This window comes from Tyto alba, unplaced genomic scaffold (assembly GCF_018691265.1).
Source record: "Tyto alba isolate M040663 unplaced genomic scaffold, T.alba_DEE_v4.0 Super-Scaffold_14, whole genome shotgun sequence".
Taxonomy (NCBI): Eukaryota; Metazoa; Chordata; class Aves; order Strigiformes; family Tytonidae; genus Tyto; species Tyto alba.
In genome coordinates this window covers 8,132,107-8,155,013 of record NW_024881276.1, presented here as the reverse complement: position 1 = coordinate 8,155,013, position 22,907 = coordinate 8,132,107, and the positions used below count along the sequence as shown (strand labels likewise).

The 22,907-nt window shown below is 40.5% G+C and overlaps 1 long non-coding RNA gene across 2 annotated transcripts in view; it reads right to left on the bottom strand.

Annotated features, from left to right (window-relative positions):
• Positions 1 to 18,520: 18,520 nt before the first annotated feature.
• Positions 18,521 to 22,907, bottom strand: part of LOC116960159 — a 34,562-nt gene continuing 30,175 nt past the window's right edge. For both annotated transcript variants that reach the window (XR_004406233.2, XR_004406232.2), the window contains exon 5: positions 18,521 to 20,347. This is a non-coding gene — a long non-coding RNA (uncharacterized LOC116960159). The remainder of the gene's footprint in view (positions 20,348 to 22,907) is intronic.

Genomic DNA, 22,907 nt, shown 5'->3' with positions numbered 1-22,907 from the left:
CTGCAAGCTAGACCCATGTGAGCATTTGCAACTGGAGTATGGTCACTAAATAGAACATAATTACTTTTTATCTCTTTCCTTCTCCCAGTGCCAGGAGAAGCTAACCAGCTTGCCTTCCATAAGGGTGAACTTCTGTGGAAACTTCCCAATTGCTTGCAAAGGCACAGATTGCCCAAATCTTTCTGGTAGGGTATATGTTGACTTTGGTTGTTAACTTCTTTAACTAAGCCTACTGATTGCTGTAATACAGCAAAGCAATCATCAGATTTATCAACCAAAACAAAGCCATAAAATTACTTATTTTTCAATATTATTTGAGGGCTGACAGCCATAAATGTATATTTATATATATGTTTCTTGATATATTTATATCAAGAAACACACAGACACGATACACAAACATGCTTCATTTAAAACCCCACACCTTGGACCTAACACATTAGCCTTTACCCTCACAAAGAGACCAGCTGAAATCAGTGGAACCAACGTGCCAGCAGTCCTTTACTGCACCTGGGCCGTTCAGAGAGAAAGGCTTTGTTGTTCCAGTTGCATTGCAAGATTTCTGTCCTTTAGTGATATACCACGGCCCTTATTAACATCCATCCAATTATGGCCACGTAGTCTTTACTTCTCAGTAGTAATTAGAACTTGAGTCCTGGGATTAATATGTGTTCCGTCCCCGATCTAACCAAACCCAGGAATAGAACAACAATCATTTCTTTATGCTTTTCATTCTTTTTGAGTGTAGCAAATAAATTTAATCTTGAGGTTTCTTTTTTCTCGGGAGATGTTGCAGTGACAGAATTGTAGTGAAGCAACTTCCCCTTTTTATTTCTAAAACTAAAAAAAAAACCCAGTTCACATTGTCATCAACTTGCTTAAAAATCCCCCTACACTGTCATCCGCTTACTTTATTAAAAAACAAACCAAAACAAAACAGAAAAACCCAAAACAACTTGAAATCTGTATTTCAGCATTGCTGATCATGCCTTTTGGTTTCTGAACCTTGAGAAGACCATGGAGCAGGGTGGGCGGGGTGGGCGGGTGGGAGGTACATGTGTATGCAGAGATGTACGTACAGATGTGCCTGAGAGAAAGATGCGTTTCCACAGGGATCCTCTCACGGAGGATCAGGCAGTAGAAGGAACCCTGCAGCTGGGTGGAAGTGCTGGAGTGAGCAAGACAAGGCAAGTTTCCTGAAGGCCTGGGTCGCCGGCATGGAAAGCTGTGCCACCACGCCGCACCCACGTCCCGCTCTGCCGGTCGCCGTGGGGTCCCGTGCACAAACCTGTGGCCGGCAATTGCAGCCCTGAGCTCATGCAACACTACAACATCCCTCTCAGATGAAATACTATCCTACTCATCCCTCAAAGGTACGCAGAAGCAAAGGTAAACAAGGGGCTTGCCTATACTAGAATGGTTACAGGTTTAGTTTCATTATTAAATACAATTTTAAGTGAAACATCCACCGTGTAGACGTAGTTACAGCAGTATGCCTTTCCTTCAACAAGAGAGCAAAATATACTGTGTTTGGGTAAGGAACAAGAATTTATGATGGTGTAAAAACCATAAAAAATATCACATTCCTAATGAATGTAATTAAAGCAATGTGTTTTTTCTAATGTGGGCCAATCTGAAGTGACTGCTCAGAGGCAGCAAAGAGAAGAGGTACTCAAATGCTGTCCCAGACCTTGTCCTCCAGCTGCTGGAAAATACCCTCTCCCTTTGCCTCTGCATCTGAAATGTTTCAAAACATAGGGAGTATGTCCAGAAGAAATGCAATGCAGCAGAGCTCCATTAAAGCCAATGGAGTTATTTCCATTTACAGCAGCCAAGGGGCTCATCCCTAATTTCTTCCCGCAGAAGAACGTGCAAAGCTGATTCCAGATATTTGTTATGAAGTGGTGGACAGGTTGCAGGTTTGATGTACTGCCTAGAGATGGTCCCAGAGCATGAAAGAATGACCAAGAGAGAAAGGGCATCTTGTAGGTGATGCCTAATTTGCTTTTCCCCCCTCTAAACTGAATTTTGCACTTTTTTTGCAGTGAATATAAGCATCTCATTGGCACCATTGTACTATTCCTAAAATGGGTTGCTAATACTTGAGCAATGCTGTCAACAAAAAATGGAGTCACATAAAATGCTTATAACTATCTCTAAAATTAACACCCCTTTAAAGAACATATTTACACGACCCATCAAAAGATCAGTTAAGTACTTTCAGTACATTTTACTTATATTTGGCAGAACAATTTCCTTGACGAAGTACACCAATGAGTGGGAGAGATTGCAGCTAACAAAGTAAATCAGAAAGTAATGTTTTGGAATTTTCTTTTTTATATACTTTGTGTAGGATTTGGAAAGAAAAAAAAAAATTAATGACAAAGAAGGACGTCAACCTCTGCAGTTGTGAAAGAGTGTGAGCTCAAAAAGGAAAATGCTATGAAGTCCAGTGCATTCTAAATTCTCCGTATAGACATTTTCCAAGTTTCTGAAAGTTTTCAGTTGGATTTCTGGTTTTATTAAAATTTATGGTAAAATTACCATAGGCATAACTATACCCTTTTTAATCTTAAAGGTGTGTGTGGGGTTTGATTAATGAAAGTTGGCACATTAGGGAATATATGGGATTTCATCCCACCAAATAAAGCAATAAACAAAGAAAATAGATTAATAAATGAATTTAACAAAGTAAAACTCAAGCTGCATGAGCATACATCAAAAATGAACATTTTTTTCCTAAAATGGTAGACAAATCCCTATTAACATAAAATGTGATGTAGGCAAACTTTGCCAATGAGGTATTTAAAAATATTTTCATTTGTATTTACAATTTTGTTTACATTTATGTTTTAGGACTGAATATTTTTCTCTCTCTAGTTAGGAATATGTAAGCTCAGTAGGGCCAAACCCTTTAATTTCCTTTGTGAGAAGGATGTATATTTGCTGAATAATTTATATTGTATTCATAAGATAATTCATAAGTGCTGGTGCTTTTCAACATCCAGATCTGAATGCTTTCCATTATTAATAATGCATTCATCCTCCTAATCCCCTGTGAAATAAGGTGAGGGTAGTATCTTACAAAGTAGCAAACACATGATGCAATATATTTTCTGACCATAGTTACAATATGATCTTGGTCAGGACATTTCGATATTGAATCATAGAATCACAGAATGGTTTGGGTTGGAAGGGACCTTAAAGATCACCTAGTTCTGACCCCCCTGCCACGGGCAGGGCCCCCTTCCACCAGCCCAGGGTGCTCAAAGCCCCGTCCAACCTGGCCTGGAACACTCCCAGGGAGCGGGAATCCACAGCTTATCCGGGCAACCTGTGCCAGTGCCTCACCACCCTCACAGTGAAGAATTTCTTCCTTAGATCTAATCTAAATCTGCCCTCTGTCAGTTTGAAACCGTTACCCCTCACCCTATTCCTACACCCCCTGATAGAGTCCCTCCAAATCATTCCTGCAGGCCCCCTTTAAGTACTGGAAGGCCGCTATAAGGTCTCCCCGGAGCCTTCTCTTCTCCAGGCTGAACAGCCCCAACTCTCTCAGCCTGCCCTCATAAGGGAGGTGCTCCAGCCCCCTCATCATCTTTGTGGCTTCCTCTGGACCTGCTCGAGCAGGCCTATGTCCTCCTTATGTTGGGGGTCCCACAGCTGGACACAGCACTGCAGGAGGGGTCTCATGAGAGTGGAGTAGAGGGGGAGAACCACCTCCCTCAACCTGCTGTCCATGCTTCTGTTTATGTGGGCCAGGACACAGTTGGCTTTCTGGGCTGTGAGTGCCCATTGCTGGCTCAGAGTCAGTTTTTCATCCACTGATAGCCCCAAGTCCTTCTCCACAGGGCTGCTCTCAATCCATTCTCCACACACCCTGTATCTGTGCTTGGGATTGCCCCGACCCACGTGCAGGACCTTGCACTTGGCCTTGTTGAACATCATGAGGTTTGCACAGCCCCACCTCTCCAGCCTGTCCAGGTCCCTCTGGATGGCATCCCTGCCCTCCAGCGTGTCAACCGCACCGCACAGCTGGGTGGTGTTGGCAAACTTGCTGAGGGTGCACTCAGTCCCACTGTCCCTGTTGCCCACAAAGATGTTAAACAGTGCTGATCCCAGTACTGACCCCTGAGGAATGCCACTCATCACCCGTCTCCACTTGGACATCGAGCCGTGACAAGTGGCATTCCTCAGGGGTCGGTACTGGGACCAGTGCTGCTCAGCGTGCTGAACATTAAGTATAAAGCAGTGTACATGTGGTGTGAATCTGTAGGCCATTACTGTGGATATAGATAGCATAAGTGACCATTTGGGAACAATTTATAGAATTATAGACTCGGCTCACTCATGTGGATGAGATCTTTTACTCCTCAGCAAAGACGATTTGGATTTTAGTGTCACTTCCTATCTGCCTGCGTGTGGAACAGGCCAAGAAATGGAGCTGTTGTGGGATGAAGTGTGTGGGATTGGGGGGTGATGGTCAATATGCCGGCAGGCAGGGCTGCTCTTTGGGAGACCCGGGCAGGCTGCAGCAACGTGAAGTTCAGCAGAGGCAAAAGCAAAGCCCCGTCCCAGGGCTGGAATAAGCCCCTGCAGTGGAAACCAGAGGGTGGGGGGACGTCGAGGGCAGATGGGAGCGGGCCCCCAGGGGCACCCGGGGGGCTGGAGCCCACCTCGCCCGAGGGGAGGATGGGGGCGCGGCGTTAGTTCAGCCTGGGGAAAGGGAGACCCCGTGATTCCTTGCAAGCACCCGGTGGGACAGGAGGGAGAAAGCAGCGTCCCAGCTGTGCATCTGGCCCAGTGCTGGGCAGATCCTGGGAGAGACGATCCCCTTTCCACTCAAATTTGTGCAAGTTGGTGATTCCATGTTCACAGGCTGACTCTGCCGGAGCACAGGGAATGGGGCGAGAGCAGCACCTCTGCTACAACAGGATATCCTCAGGAGCCTGATTTCTGAGACTCTTATACGATGGGAAAGTGTTTGTTTAACTTCACCCTAAGAATCTGCTGAAAGGCGAAACCATCTTACACATGCCATAGGGGAAGGCAGGAGTTCAACGCTTCCAACAACAATAAAAAAGAATGTTTGTTTAGAAATCTGAGCATGATTTTAATGGCCTAATATTAATCAGCCAGGTTTGAAAATGATGGTCAAATTATAAATAGAGCTGAAAGGCATGTCATACAAAAATACAGTTGTATTTGCATTATAAATTTTATATAAATAGAGGGAAAAAAAGTCACTGAAATTTTTCAAGCTTGAATTCCAGCTGCTCTGTTAATGTGAAACCTGTTCTTTCCCTTGTTATTTTCCATTCCCGCGCTTGTGAAACCTGGGTTAGGACCAGCCACCTCTCTCTCCCACCGCCGGCTGCTGCCTCTCCAGCCTTTACAGCCCTGTAACTGCTAATTTGCTTTGCGTGAGAGAGATCAAGAACAGGTTCAATGTTTCTAATTGCAATCTGCCCCTTTTCCAAGCTAAAATCTAGCGCGGGATCATTAACAGGTGAGTTCCTGCAGATATTTGGGTCTAGCATGGCTGCAGCTGCCTGGATGAATATGTTGTTAAACTTTTAAATGTCCCTTTTCCAGCCTATGCTCTCCTGTGTGCAAACTGCAACAGCTCAGAGCCCCCGGTAGCTGCATACAGCTACCTTGACCGGCAGTAAGACCCTGAGTTTGTTCTGCAGTTGCTGTTCTGTGCAACCCTTTACACAAGCTGAATTCATAGCCTGCTTGTTACTTAATCAGCCTCCGTAGAAACAAGCATGGAAAATATTTGTTTTTCTCCTGGAACTTTTCACTGATTTTTAGATGATATCTGTTAAAGAAAATTTATCAGGCATGGTACGAGCTCTGCTGCCTACTTCTCCCTTCCTATCCACCCTCTGGCTTGCCTTTTCCTTCTTGTCTCTCCCTGCTACCGCTAATATACTATTTTTTCTGCCCCTGTGTTCTTCCTAAGGTGCCTTGACATTTGGATGTTTATTCCCTAAATTGTACCAGCATGTCCCCATTAAAAATAAGGGACCATGTCATGGTGTTCCTGACATCACTTACAGCTTACTTAGCTGTAAGAGTCGGTAGTGCTGCCGGAGGTGCCCTGGACACCAGGCTGCTGCCGGGCGCTGGGCAGCTCTGGGGGAAGCCCTTGGGGTGCCCTGGTGTTGGGCACGCAGGGGTTCAGCTGCGCCCAGCCACTGGTACGGGGCTTCTCACTGCTGGGTGAAATGTTTGGCTGCTGACACCAGCAGACATTATTGCTTTGACTTCCATAAGAGCCCGTCTGGATCTGCACAGGCTTTGGTGAAAATGTAATTCAGCTCACAGAAAGTTTTTCTTAACTTCTGGGAGATTTCTTACTCCAACAGGTTGTGAAGCAAATGGCCTGGATTGTAAATTTATTTGTCAGCCCTAATCAAGAATATCCTGACTTTAAATTCCTGGCTTGGGCAAGGGGGAAATGTGTTATACAGCGGGCCATAATAAAACACAGCATATTTTCCCTGAGTTTTGCATCTGTGCAGCCACTCTTAAGGGTACAGTTATAAATTAGATCCCTCTTTGCCCTTCCTATCACTATGATCACCCTTCCCTGCCTTAATTTGCTCACGGTGAGGGCATCAGATCCAAATTTCCTACACACTCAAACATATGGATTCAAGATGCAGGCTGCTCTTTCAGAAGGAGATTATATTTTTACTTTCTCTGAAACTGAATAAGCAATTGTCACAATCCAAGCTATTGTGCTGAATTAAAAAAAAAAAAGTCATAAAATGGGAGACTGTATGGGTGGCAAAACCGGGCGCTAGGTAAATGTGCAGAGCAAGGATACGCTTGTTAAATAGGCAACAGAGAATTAGAGGAAAGTATTTCAGTTTACATTCAAGTATATTATGAGACTGTTTATAGGGCCCAAAAGAACTTCCTGAGCATTAACACATGAGGTATGAGACTCAGAGGTGGTAGAATCTATATAAAGGTGAATAGACACGTAAAACCAGAATAACTTGTTAGCATTTACATTGTTGCTGCCTTAAGGCTATGGCAACTATTTCACCCACCTTTTAGAAATTCATTCGGCACTTTTTTTCTGTGGGGTGGATTAAAAGACAGCATTTTTTTAAGGTCAGGGAACAATGTAAATGATAAATCAAGGTAATCTTACGCTATTTTTTCAGAATAATGAAGGACGCATGTGAGAACCCAATAGAAAAAGGTACTGTTACTAATAACTGATTATGAAGGGAGGAGAGGAAGGTCAGGTTTATGTTCTTTTTCTTTCTCTTTAATCATAAAGATCAGGTGATGTATATAACTCTGGATTTATACATTTGTGCTGTGGTAGAAATTAATCTCTTATCACCCTTTCCTAGGCGACTCCTCGGAGTCTCCAGACTTCTGGACAAACAAGAAGAGGAAAAAATCAGAAAAATTTATGCAAATAAAGCCTGAGTAGTGAAAGGGAAGGTGAGTTTCATTCACACTGTTTGGTTTTGACTTTTAACTCAAGTCCTGAAAAACACTCAGGAGAAAGTTTACCTCTTTGTCTTCGGGGAAGAAAAAGTTCAAAGCAAACATGTGAGGTCTCTGATGACTCCTCAGGCAAAGTTATGAAAGAATTAGCCTTTCTGGAAGCTTAAAGCTGAAAAAACAAGAAGAAAATCCTTTCCTCTTACACATTTTATCATGCATTTAACCTTCTTCATCAATTATTGAGAAACATGCCAATTAATAGTTTATCTTTTAAAACATTCTCATCTAGATTTTTTTTAACAAAAAGAAAATTGGATGGGCATTCATCCATCTTTTTATTACTTTTTTTCCCACATTAGGAAGTGCTATACATTTCCACAAGCCATAGCAAATGGTCCCATTTGCTGTGGGATTTGCTCTCAGCTGGGACACAGACTGTGATATGTCTTTACTACCAAAAAGATGTCTGCTTTAAAGCAGGGGAATCAGTATGCATTACTATCCTGCTCTGAAATCCCAGTAGCATCAAGTACAGTTTTTACTACACCGTACCTCAGCGAGGCCAGCACTGAACTTTACAACAAGGGGTGATTTTACCCAAGTAATTTAGGACAAAACCAAGAAAGATTTGTTTCCTTGAGGGTTTTACCTTGGGGGGGGGGGGGGGGGGGGAGGGGGGAGGTGAAGGAAGAAGAAGAAGAAAAATCTCTTTTAGATATTACAACAAAATAACCCTATTTTGCGGGGAGTGATGGGATCAGAGGTAGATCAGAAATAGAGGGAGGAAAAAAAGCTGTGTCTGTTGACTCATCCTGTACACCACTGAATCTTGACTCTCATGATGTACCCATTGAATGGATTTTGTAATTTTAAAATAAGGCCAGATTTTCAACAAATGCGTTGCTATGAGTCTCCTGCAGTTCATGGAGCTATGGTACTTATAGCAGTTGAAATACTGACCTTTTAAATGTTTTCCTTTGTCTTTCTATATCACTGTTTTTCCCTTTTTAGCTGTCTATGGAAACATAATAAAATGAATTTTTTATAGCATTTAGTTTCTGCTTACACTGACATCTTCTAAGAAAGCTTGAACACTCAGGATTTATTTACATATACTATTTATTCAATATTTAAGGTTTATTAATTTTATCATTAAATCTTAATGGCTACTAGAACTTAGTCTATACCTGAAGGGACACGCCTATGAAATGAAAATGGAAAACTCTGTTGCTGGAGATGTTCCTTGTGCCACAGAAAGGGTTTTGTTTCCTATATATTTAAACCAGTTCTCAAAAACAAGATGTGTTGATAAAAGGCATACATTTTGCTTGAACAACTACATCTATACTTGAGTTTTGCTAGCTGTATCTGTTGAAGGTAAACTAACAAAAGGCTTTCACAGAGCAGCTTCTTGTTTCAGTCTAAAAGCAAAGACTCCATAAAACTTTAAAACTTGAAGAAGAAAGAAGGGAAAGGAGATATGATAGCTGGGTTTGGTTGCTGTCATGTAAGTCAAGCAAAAAGAAATTACACTACTCTGGGTGGAACGGTGATTCAGATCATTCACCTTTAAGTTGAAGAGCCTGTAAAAGGAAATTTGCTTCTGTTTCTAAGTGGATGTGTGTGGGAGACTGACATTAACACCTTACACTGAAGAAACTATTCTCTCCGTCCCTTTTCACAGCTGACTAAACACAAACAGCGCTGGTTTAACAAAGAACCACAGACTGCAGGACTGATTATAGCCCATGCTGAACCAGGAGTTTGATTCAACGAGGTAAATGAAGGTCAGATTAATTGTGGATCATATTTCCCCTACCCACCAAAGCCCTTATGTTACATTATACATGTCATTGTGCTACATTTCTGGAACATCAGCCCAAAGCCTGGTTTATCCACCAGCCTCATTAGCCCTTGTATCAGAGTCTGCTGACTTTGAGGTCCACGCCTGTGCCACCTCTACTGCATAAGTGGTCAGTGTAAAAATACATTTAAAGAGCAAGAGAGCAGCACAATTTTAAAGGTGCCAGTATCTCTTTCTTAGCTACATTGCTGAGCCGTATTAACGAGAGCATGAAAGATACATTTATTTAACAGGTCAGGTGTGTCCTTTTAAAAATCACTCGGCAGTTACCTTTGATAGATGTTCTAGTAGCTTAGGTCACTTAATTTGGGCTCCAAGACAGGACTAAAGGCTAGCATAAAGCTCTAATTTCCCTGCTCTGGTATTGCTTTAAGATAACCCTATCTGTTCCACTACTTTGTTTCGCAATTACTCTACAAGATTTGACTGCATTTAAGGAGATAAGGATCTCAGGGAAAGCTCTTGACATTCAACACTTTAAGCCAAATATTTTTATTAAGATCTTTCTCACACCATGAATATTAAGTATTTATAGCCATATTGGGCCAAGGCGGCGGCAGCACTCAGGTACTTCAGCTCAGTTGTTTCTATAAAGTTGGCAGACATTCTGACTATTTTCACTTAACATGATATACAAAAAATACTTTGAGTGGCCATTAAAACTCTAGTTCTCTGTTTCCCACATCTGTCTGGAAACTCCTGGAAATCACAGTAATGTACCCAAAAGCAGCGAAGGGGTGCATGCCTGCATGCCATGGCGGGGTGTCCTGCAGAACCTCTCACAGGAGCAGAGAGAACAACTGCTGCAGAGGAGGGGACACTGTCTGGTGCTACTTCCAGCAGTCAAACTGCCCGTGATATCTTTGTCTGACTCTGCACCGTTCAGGGTAGATACATCTGTGTGTTTTCTTGGCAGGCAGTTTGTGTATGAAAAAGGTTGAAAGCCTCTAACATGGCCATTATAAAGGCTTTTAAAATAGTTACTGAAATTCCTCTGGTTTGGTATAAAATCATCATAGTTTGTGCGTATCAAAAAGAGTCCAGGGATGACCACAATGAAGATTTACATTTTTATGGGAAAAAAAAAAATAAAATCAGGATTTACAGTGTGCATTTTGGAGCTGGTCTTTTGGAAGTACTTGTCCAGGAGTAGAGGAAGGGAAAAGGAAGAGGCCATGGAAAAATTAAACATAAGCAGAAGGTTGAGCATGGCCAGCTTTCAAATCAGGATGGTTTAAGGTGCATGAAGAGACAGGAGTCAGGTTCATAGCCAAGATATGAATGACTTAAAAAAATAAGATGAAGTGCAGAACATAATAGCTATCTCCAAAAGTGAGCAGACAAAAAAATACAGGGAGGATAAGTGGGTTGTGTCACGGGTAAAAACAGTAATTATGAGAAGGCTGGGAGACTATTAGTTGGCAGAATTTTCTGGGACAATTTTGATTTGCAGATATCCTTTCAGTGGCTGTAGGCATTTGCTGCTTTGGCTGCAGTTTACTCAGATGTGTAATGGAAAGAGGAAAAGATACTCAATGAGGTTAAAAGTAGTCTTTTGAAAAGTGTGAATATAAGTATGCATAAACTATGGACTGCTTTTAAAGTCCAATGGAAAATGCATACATTCAGGAAATGGTATAAACTGGCATAACTCTACTTGGCGGTAATGTAGCTATTTACCTTACGTGAGTATTTGGCTCATTTTTGCTCATGTTGTGCCAAGACTTTCACACTTAAGGGTGATTTTATTAATATACTGCTAGGTATTTATTGAACCCCACTTGGCAGAGTTCAAGTACTTCTTCAGAGATGCTGAAAGTCCTGAGTTAACACTGGAAACAATGTTGGAGGCCTTCAGAATTGGCCAGAGCATGTTTTGCACTGTAGAAGACCAGACCTTTCGTGTTCATCTGAAATAAAGTTGATGTGTTGCATTTTGTTTGATAGCTTCACATGTAATGACCTCGGTGTGTTACAGACTAAAATAACTAACGAGAAATACTATGAAGAGCTGAGAGTACTAGAAATCTTATGTGGAACAGAACAACTTTGGGGCAATGTAAGTCTGTCTGGACAAGACCTACTTCTATTTTTATTTGATTCACGCTTAGCATGCTTAGTTGTGGTTCTGCAGCTACAGCATTTATCAGTTTTTACCACTCAAATAATATAGTACAATATGTGTGCATATATGAGACTTCTAGCCACATCTTAAATCAGTATCTGATTTAGAGCATAAAAGTAAATCCTTGTAAATGAATGGAAATAGCTACACGTTTTTGAAGACTGCCAGAGCAGAACATTGAGGAAGGAGGTACAAAGGGATGAATGTGGGAAATTCTTGATCCGCTATTAATCCAGGACACTCTTCTTGGACCCCCCTAGTACGGAGTGAAGGATGGTGCTGGAATAAAGTGACATCAATCCTCATCAGTTCCCACCTATACAGCATCAATAGGAAACCTTATTTCCCAGAAGACAGGGTTTTATCTGAGATTGCAATAGTAACTTAGAACCACATCATGATTTAATTAAAAAGCATGTACTACATGGAATTAAGATGGAAAGGATTGAAACCTCGTTCACTTATAGATACAAAATAGAGTTATTATTAGGAACACTGTGGTGGGTTGACCCTGGCTAGATGCCAGGTGCCCACCATCATTCCCCTCCTCAGCTGGACAGGGGAGAGAAAATATAATGAAAGGCTCGTGGGTCAAGATAAGGACAGGGAGAGATCACTCACCAATTACCATCATGGGCAAAACAGACTGGACTTGGAGAAATTAGTTTAATTTATTAACAATCAAATCAGAGTAGGATAATGAGAAATAAAACCAAATCTTAGAAACACCTTTCCTCCACCCCTCCCTTCTTCCAGGGGGCTTTACTCCCAATTTTTTCTACCTCCTCTTCCCCTGCAGCAGCACAGGGGATGGGGGTTGTGGTCTATTCATCACACATTGTCTCTGCTGCTCCTTCTTCCTCAGAGGGAGGACTCCTCACACTCTTCCCCTGCTCCAGCATGGGGTCCCTCCCTCGGGAGACAGTCCTTCATGAACTTCTCCAACATGAGTCCTTCCTATGGGCTGCAGCTCTTCACAAACTGTTCCAGCGTGGGTCCGTCCCATGGGGTCACAAGTCCTGCCAGCAAACCTGCTCCAGCGTGGGCTTCTCTCACCACGGGACCACAGGTCCTGCCAGGAGCCTGCTCCAGCACGGGCTTCCCCCCGGGTCACAGCCTCCTTCAGGCATCCCCCTGCTCCGGCATGAGGTCCTCCACGGGCTGCAGGTGGGGATCTGCCCCACCATGGACCTCCCTGGGCTGCAGGGCACAGCCTGCCTCACCGTGGGCTTCACCAGGGGCTGCAGGGGAACCTCCGCTCCGGTGCCTGGAGCATCTCCTTCCCCTTCTTCTTCACCGACCTTGGTGTCTGCAGACTTGTTGCTCTCACATATTTTCACTCTTCTCTTCATGTGCAGCAGTGCAGGGTATTTTTTTACCTTCTTAAATACGTTATCCCAGAGGTGCTACCACCATCGTTGATGTGCTCGGCCTTGGCTAGTGGTGGGTCCGTCTTGTGGCTGGCTGGCATTAGCTCTGTCAGACACGGGGGAAGCTTCCAGCAGCTTCTCAAGGAAGCCACCCCTGTAGCCCCTCCACTACCAAACCCCTGCCATGCAAACCCAATACAAATGTATAAAAAAAGCCTGGCCTTTTTAGTGGGCTCACTAGAGAGTGGCTCCATCTGATGAAAGGTCATTCTAGACACTGACGTCACATCTGCGCTAATAATGTATGCAGATAACAGAGAAATTGGCAGGGTAGTAAATAAGGAAAAAATGTTATCTGTGCTGTGCAAGCTGAATGGCTTAATTAGGTTGTCACCACTAGCACAACGTATTTTAATAAAACTAAATAGAAAATAATACACATGGAATAAAATTGCAAGTTCTAGTTTGAGGATGGGAGACAGTCTTGGCAAGCAGTCACATGGGGATGTATTTAGTAATCTGTGGTAATCACCTCAAGGTGAACGCTCAGAAGAACAACACAGACAAGAAAGCAAACATCCCGCAGGCATCTGCAGATATCTTGGATCTTGGCGGTACAAAACAGGGCAGCAAGCAGAGAAGTGGCTCTGCCCATACATATAACACTGAATGCAAAATGTTATGTCCAAGCAGGATAGCTGCATTTCAGGAGGAAATTGTAAATTTGAGGAAGAGCTAAAATTCAATAAAATGAAGTAAAAACTATTAGGCAAGTCTCCTTGTATGTGAGGGATGAAAGTTGCAGGTTTAGGAGTGAAGATCACTATGGATAGACATTTAAACACTGAACAGCTATCTGGTGGTGTGAGCTTTTTGACCTTTCCATAAAGGCATAATAAAATCTAATCACTGGGAAGTGGAGTTTGAGAAATGGAACTTCAGAATAAGATGTAATTAAGATGATTAACTTCTGGTTTCATCTTTCTACTGGATGATCCATTCTGCCATCATGGTTTTGTGCCTCAAGAAATTATGAGAAATTTATGTCCAGACACAATTTCAAATTTGACTTTAATTTATGGAAGAAAGTCTGCATGTTCTGATTAAATAAAGACAAAGAAGCCAACAAAACTAGATAAGAACTACCTCTGTGTTAATTAAACAGCATTGGTCCTTATCTACTTGTTGATTTTATGTTAATGATCACGCCAAGCAGTTAATGCAAAGGATCACACAATTGCAAGAATCAAAGCATTACTCGTTAAATAATAAAAACCCCTAAAAGTAAACATAAAGCCTACAATAATATTCTATTACATAACTGTTACTGGTCCAAACTGAAATGCTCATTTAATGAACAGAAATGTCTAACCATATTACCTGTTTGGGTGTATTTTGGCTCTCTGTGTTAGGGCACGTTTCACGCCTCAAATGGATCCATCAACTGTTTACTTCAGAATACCAGGCTTAAGTCCAAGTTTTTTTTTTTTTACCAGCCTATAAAATCTGTTTGTCTTTTACATTTTAAGGAAATAGAGAATGTTTCATAAACACCGTAGGCACTACTGAAGACAAAACTTTCCACATTGTTAAGAGCCTTTGTTTCTTGCTGTTGAAATAGATCTTGGGTCAAAATTCCTAAAAAAACCTCTCCCTAGAAATGCATTAAGGATGGATTAACCTTTGCAGATAACTTTTGTGGAGGTGCGTGTGAATTTCTTTGTAAGGTATGACCCAGCTTGTAGGTCATACCTTTTATGGTCAACTTTTCGCAGAGCAACCATCACAGAAAATGTTGTGCCGATATTGTAGATACTAGTTAATATGTTGTTAACATGTATGTCACGGTATTCAACTTATTCTTTAGCATTTGCATTCATCTAAATAAAAGGTATGAAGCCAGTGTGATATTTCATTCACTGCTGGCAGCCAGCTTGCCGAAGGATGTAGCTTTAGTAATAATAACATAGAGAATAGGCTGTACTGGTGATGCAGGCAGGTAGGTTACCTCCCCCCTCGTCACCCAGCTCACCTGTGTCCCTACTGTATCTGCTCCTGATGGGAGATATAAGATCCACATAGACCTAAAATTCCTGGGTTTGAAATTAACAACTCCACTGAGCACCTTCAGTGAGAGTTGGACAAGTTGTTTGACTCCTCTAGTCAAATGCTAATTTCAATTCTTTGGATATTAACCTGACTTATAAAATGAAAATCACTTTAGTCAGCACCATGACATCTGCTCTATAATTGTCCACAGGGACAAAAAGGATAAAAGATAGTTTTTCAAATAAAAGTACTCCTGTGTGATTGCTGTGTGTGTTGTTATTGTGGTTTGAAGTTTGTATTTTTGTGAATGATAAAATATGAAATTTGACATAGTAAAATACATAAAAATCTGTCCTTGAACATTATAAATTGTTAAATTAATTTAGCTTGGTAAGGAGGGTTAAAGAGAACCCAAATACCTCTGTGTGTGTGAGTGTATGTATGTGCGTGTGTGTGTGATTATAGGGGACTTGTGTGTTAACATTTCTGATAGAGGGGTATTTATCTAACAAACCACAATCAGAGAAATCTCTGCTTTAAATAGGACTGTGACCATAAGATAAGGCACGTAAAAAGCTATCTTGCTATCTGGTACTATCAGAGCAGAAACACGAAATTTTTACGGTGAACTGCTCCAGCAAACACATTATTAACAAAATGCAGTGCTGGAGAGCTAGAGCCAGAAGAATTTAGAATAAAAATAAGAGGCACAGTTTGTGTAGTGAGATTAATTAACCACTGAAAATACTTAATAAAGTGTAGTTGTGTCTTCAGAACTTGAAATTTCTAATCATACAATTTGGATGTACAGTTTTCTTTACAATATATCCTAGCTTAGCTAATGATTATGAGCCTATGGTAAGAATCTATGGGGAGAGTGATCTTTCTATGGGATGATCTTTTGGCCTTAAAAATGTCCAAAATAATTCTTTGCGATAATACTGACAAATGTATGGACTGTGGCCAGTGTCTGAGCACTGCAGTCAGTGTATTCCCCTAGTCTAGCATGGTGGAACTACATCTCATGTCCTGGCTTGCGATGCCTTGCTGAACTCACACAAAGGGGCTGATCTCATACCATGATGTGGAGAAGCTACCCGACCAAAACTTCAGGTGTTCCACTTTACATCTTTTTTGAGAGGAAGTACTATATTATCTTTATCAGACATAGGCATCCCAAAGGAAGCAACTTGTTAGACTACGTGACATTCCCAAGTAAGAGAATTCAGACTTTGGTGACAAAAGGTTGGCAGTTTCCTCCACACTTACGTGGAGCTTCCTCACACAGTCTTGAAAAATTTCAGACATAGCTGAAATGAATGGTGGATACAGATTTTTATAAACGCTGGAAATGGAAAATTAAAAAAAAATATTGATCTGTCTAATTCTGGACATTAAAATTATAAAAAAGTTTACTTTGAAGTGCCATACTTGACATTGGTTTTAGGTTTTTTCTTATTAAAGTTATTTTAAATTTTTTGTTGAAAACAAGAACTTCTCATGCCTATAAATAGTTATGAAAATATTTAAAATCAAATTTTACAGTCCAAATAGCTGCCACAGCAGAGTACTTTCACCATTTGTATTTCCATTTTGCCTTCTGTACCTTATACTCACAGAGTAGAACAACAGCACAATGTGGTCATTCTTTGATGGGCAAATCTTCCAAGAAGCACAAACAAATTGATGTTTTTTGCATCATCTTTGTTTAAAAACCCACTAGTTTTAGCATGGATTAAGTAGGAAATCAAAGACAAAACAGGATACATTCTTGCACAAAGAAACACACAGGATATTAGGTTAACTCCATACTAAAATAAAGATGGTGGATATTAAGTTAACTCCATACTAAAATAAAGATGGTAAGAAAGAAATACAAATAGTAGGACCTTTCTGTAATTGCAAAAAAATATTTTCTTTTTTATATATGTGTATATTTAAAACTCTTGCTCTTTTAATATCCATGAGAGAACTAAAGGTGCCTGGGAAAATAAATCATTTGAGAATTTCTGTACTGGCTGCTGCAGAGCCCAGAGGAGGTTTGGACAATGCTTTGGAAAAGTGAAGTGTTGTGGAAAATATTACAGTGTTGTGGAAGAAGTAATAGTTTATTAAATATAAGGGCTGCAAAAATGAAATGATGTGTGGTCTGGCAAATGTTTTCTTTTTAAAGTTATGCATCCTGCTCATCCAAAAATATGCTAGAAGAACCCAGAGCCAGTTGAGGACCAGCAGCTGTACATGCCTGCTGAGCACAACAGTCAGAGGGAGTTAATGCAGATCTGCCCTTAGCACTTCTCTGATGCAGATTACAGCCTTTTTTTTTTTTTTTTTTTTTTTCTACAAGTAGAATAACAGTGATAAAGAAGCCATTTTAGGGAAATACTGTATATCTTTTAGGATTTATTTTAGAAGCCATTAGCAATATTTTACTGCTCTGTGAAAAAAACTGAAATTAAGCTCCTAAATTACATGTAGTCACAACAGCAATGCTTTGTGTTATTACCTTGTTTCAGGATAATAATCTGTTTCCCAAAGCATGCATATAAGCTGCTGTTGTCCTCGGGCATGAGGCTAGGACTAAAGACCTCTAAAGTAAAACCAGAAACTGAGGCCACTGTGAGCACTAGTCCCCTAAATTGCAAGTCGGAATTACAAGCCCACAGGAAGAGTATGTAAAACAAATCCAGAGATATGGTGCCACAGAGTTAGCACACCGTTAGTTTGTAGAGTTAGGAGCTGACGGCATCATGGCAGAAGAGCAGGAAACATTCTCGATTCATGTAGCTCTTAATGAACCGACTAGTGTCATCTGAGTCTTTTGCAAAAGCTATTCTCATTTAAATTGTATTTGCTATGAATATGCATTGGTTTGTTAAGTTTGAAATGTTTTGTGTAATTTTCAGTTTAAAACTGGAAGAATTTTTGCCAAAAATTCCATAAAGGAAAAAGATATGGTCCTAGTTTTGTTTTGAACAAAGATGTCAAAAATAGTCTTACATGACTTCAGAAGTCTCTGTTGCAAGTTTATGTAGATCTTCACAATGATTATACTATGGCCTAGTCAGTTGGTGTGCTGGTGCAACTGAATTTTGAATACTTCATTAAACAAATAGGAAAATGTGATGAAATGAAAGGAACGATGCATTTCCAGTGCCTGAATTCCACATCTAGAGCTCCTTCGGGTATCTCACCAGCACAGAAAGCAGTCTGTTCCTTATTTCTTGACCTCTCCAGCACAACTGGCTGAGGTAGGAGTTTGAGATAAGAATCTGATAAAAACTGAATGAGAGCAGAAGGGGATTCTGAAGTGGAAGATCTGCTCTTCGGTGCCTAAAGGGGAACCCTAAATAATTGACATAAATGGCTGGTGTGTCTGAAGACAGCAGGTGCTGCGTGGACTAGATATATAAAATTGCCTAAATAAAACGGATGTCAAGAAATAAAATTAGACCATAATCCTGAAAGTCTATTCTTCTAGCGTTAGTATTAAAAAGCCAGCTATATCTTTTCTGTCATCCAGAGTTAATAAAAAATTATTACATTCATGAGCAAAATAATAAAAAATATCCAAAACTTTCAGACAAGCATCAGCTGCTTTATCTCTGCTTTGCAAAAGCCAACTGTAAAAGCAATTGTAAATGCAGCACCTCTGACTTCAGCTAAGTCACTTAGTCAGATTAAGTAACACTAGTTGAATTGCAAATCTTAAACCTTTTTCCAGAAGTGAAGATCTTGTAAAGGAAACACAAGAGGTTTTCGGGATGGCTGTTGTCATCTGCTGTTGACACCAGCTTAGGCCTGGCATTGCAAAACAGTCTAAACTAGTACAGCAATCCTTTATGTATTGTGTTGGAAAAGGGTTTTCCTCAGCAGGAAGACAAAGAAAGAATTCAGCAAGTCACTTCTAGACTTGTTTGGCCTCTGTATCACTGAATAATTGATGGAGAGAGCTGAACAGAGTCATCTCCAACTAAAGCTTCAAGAGCAAAGAAAAAATAGCAACACTCTCTTTAAACTAAGAAATAGCTTCTTTTTGATTAAGCAATGCTTAAACAACATCACTGGGTTTCCCGAGGGTGCATTTGTCCTCGTTATGAACTGCGATGCTTCGGGGGTCTTTGCAGGCAGATCTGGCTGCAGGCGCTTTGCTTGCTCAAGAGGAACAGGCAAAATGCAGCCAGCGCTACGATGCTACGTCCTCAGCTACAGCTGAAAATGAATAGGGATGGCCACGGTCATGCCATAACCCACCCCCGGGTACAAAATTGCGAGCACCACTCAAACCTAATGCAATCGCTGATGTCTACGCAGAAATGGCATCACTCCAAACATTTTGGTGACAGTCCCATTGGCAAAGGCCTCATGCTTCTGACAGTCTGGATGCGCCCTGACACGTGCAATTGCCTCACCGGTCTGCCCTGTCTTCTTCAGCACCGTGAGCGCTCATTTGTGTAAGGGTTTGGAACTGTTTTACCACAGGTCTAAGGCTTGAGTGCATGAGATGGTAGGTAGAAAACTTCTTTTTGCCTTTTAGTTTAGAGACATTTAAAACTAAACAAAACTTTCAAGAAGTTGCAATCAACAATTTTGTAATCATTTATCATTATAGCAATGGACTTCAAGACACAGTGAGAGGCATTTTTTCAACACCAGATTATCACAATTTAGGCAAGGAAAAAGAGTGACTATGCCATGTTTCCCTAAATTTCCAGTCACAGTGGTTTGGGTTACGGCCAGTCAATTCATTTAAGCATACTGCGAGAATCTGAAGAGAGTTGCAGGACCATCTTTAGGAAAAATGTTTTGTTTCTTTCGGAAAAACTTAGGTTTCAGTGCATTAGAAAGACATATTACTGTGGCAAATTGTTAGTGTCCTTCATTTGTTTGTTTTTCAGATAGTTATAATGCTCCATGCAGGGTATTCTATCTAGCTATTCTCCCCTTCATGATTCACTATTTCCTGCACTACTTTCTTGTTGCAAACCTACATGTTTTACAGATAGTAATTAGTTAGATTTCATATAATTATTTGTATTCATTTCAAGTCTTTCTTTCCGTTTTCTGTACGGTGAAACTGTCAACATCTTTCATTTTATACCATTTTTAGATCTAATAAAAACATGGAGAAATAAGGCTATTGTTATAGAATTAATGAAAAGAGATCGTCCTGTAGATAGCAGTGAAGTGGAAGAAATTAACATAAAACTCTCATGAAAAGAATTATTTTACTGTATAAAGCATCTATTTTGCAGCACCTACAATTGTAATAGCACTTCAGACTACAAACCCAAAGAGTTTACTATTTCATTTCATTTCAGATGCACTGCAATTTAGAGCTTGCTTCTAAGAGGAAAAGGCTTTTGAGGGTTGCAGTTAGGTGCCATGTTACTCACTGATGCCAGGGGGTCAGGTTGCACGCTGGAGTTCAGTAGTCTGTCAGCTTGCTGCAGATAAACTCTGTTGGAAAAATCGAATTTTAGGTTTCCAATCTTTGCATTGCTCTGCTATAGCAGTAGTAATCTAGCACACCTGGATAACATTTTGAGAGATGAAGAATAACAGAGAAACAGAAATGAAGGCTGAGTTCTTCTAAGGTGGGGACAGATCTGATATCAAACAGAAAATTTTCCAGCTCTTTAGGGGTGCTGTGTGATGGTGACAAGGCAAGCACTGGCCTATCAAGCACCTCTGCTCTCTTGGTGGAAACACAGCCTGAAAATTTCCTTAATAATTTCCAGTGTCTACATCCTCAGTCCTTGTTGCCACAATCTCCAAAAAGAGCAACTAGCTGATACAGGGAGTTGTTAGGAGTGCATGGCTAAGATATGAAAATAAGAAGAGATTACAGGGCAATCTAGGACTGTTTGCTCAGTCAGAATTTCTGCTGATGACAAACAGGAGTTTTTGCCTATGTGATGCCATCAGGATTCGGCCTGGTAATTTACAGAAGGAATTAAGTGGATGAGATCAGAATCCACTCCCAGTTTCACGGCTGTAAATTCAGAGTACCTTTATTCACTGACATCATTTGAGCTACTCTGGATTTACACCAACTTCATTGGGAGCTCATAGTAGTCTACTGAGAATTTAAACTTCATTCCTGAATGTGCAAGACTGAGAATTGGCTGAGTTATGTGGAGCTCGGCACACACAATTGTGTCCAAAGATAACAGTGAAGAGGAGCTTTTGCCGCTGCTCTTATTGTGCTTCTTGCACTATTAAATTCTGCTCCTGTTCCAAATGTATCTGTAAGAATGAAAGACTTGCAACTACAAATGGACTATAAATTATTTACTGTTCCTGATCTCGTTCTTAGGATAATATCCAAGGGATAGTTATTAATCCTGCATATTCAACGGATGGGTTAGATGACCCCCTAGGCTCTTCAAATGTCAATTTGTTTATTCCTAGATTCTATTATAGCAAAGATTTACAGGATAGTCCTTAATATACTAACAAAACACTTTATGCTGGTGTGTTAAATACTTCTTTAATAATCAGTGTACACACTACCTCTGCTTCCCATGCTTGAAGATAAATCCTCCATAAGTTTTTGAAAATCAAGTTCTCCAAAGAGGAGAAGCAAGGAACAACCCCTATTTGGAATCACCTGTATTCTTCAGCTCAATGCCAGTTGAGGATTTGAGGAATTCAAAATCAAGTTCATTATGGCTGGATGTTGACATGCATGTGCCATATGAGACGTAAGCCAAGAAAAGATCATCTAGTGAGGTAGCCTTGGGAAATAAGATATCTCTATCTCTGTAACATGTCTGATTTCTATACATCTATTTTTTCCTCCTATTAGCTCTAATATGTAGAGGCAGCTGTAAACTGTCAAACTGGGAATCTGAACAGAGGATACTTTTTTTAGACAATGCTATTTATGCCTTAGAAATTATTATCCTGCATTGAAACCCTGTTTTATATGATTTTTTTGTTAGCCGATGACCATTAGAATATTACTGCAATCACATGCCGAACTTACATGTGTATTTAAGTATGTATTTTTTGGTAGGCAAGGCACCTAGTTAGATAATATAGTAAAAAGAAATTAGGCACAGCACCCATTTAAATTTCTTTCTGAATTTCACTAAGTATGTATGTACCTTTGGGAACACTGTAAATCCTTTCCCTGACCTGTTCTTAACCATTAAGAGAAAGTACGTTTTCCCTAAGGAACTCAAAGTCTGTATTAATGGACTTTTCTTAAGAGGCAGAAAACAGTTGAGATTTCTTCCTAAAAAGCCACTAAAATTAAGGACGTGCTGTTGGGGGCAGGGGAGAAATTCCAAGAAGCTGCTTCTTCTTTTCTTGTTCCAGTGTGGTTCAGCAGTTGACTTGGTTTCTCTAACCATCTCTGCTTCAATTTCCAGCTTGCATGATACGGTGAAAGTTTGCTTTTATTTTTAATAAATATTTTCTTTGAGAAAAATGACTCTTGGCTCAAGTTCCAGTCCTTTGCATTTTGAAGCAGCAATTAAGCAATTAAATTAAAGCCTGTAAATAGCAAATGTTTCCATTATAAAACCACTAGCAGCTCCACCTCTTTAAAAGTAGTGTGATAAAAATGCCTCAGAAATTCTTTGAAATCAGATCTCCGACAAGTATCTATTCATCTTTAAGATAGTGGGAAGAACAGAGGTTATGTAAAATCCATGTATTCCTTCCAAACCAGAAAGCGCTCCAGTTTCCCAGCCAGCTAAATTACTTTTCCAAAGTTTTATTTAGTGTTACTGTACTTAAGGCAGTACTGATATTCAGGTGCTTCAGTGCCATCGACTTTGGTTTTGATCACCCGAAGAAGATATATGTTAATTTTTCTTGTTTCATCCCATCTATTTTGTGGTCTTCACCATCTCTTTCATTATACTCCAGATGCAAACAGATTCTAGCTGCACAGCTTCTCTTCTTTTGGTTCTGCTTTTTTTAAAACAGTAGCATTTTTGGCTTTGGCATCAACATGAGGATAATTACCGTGTGGTCTCTGTTTGCTTATAGGTTGAAGACCCCCACC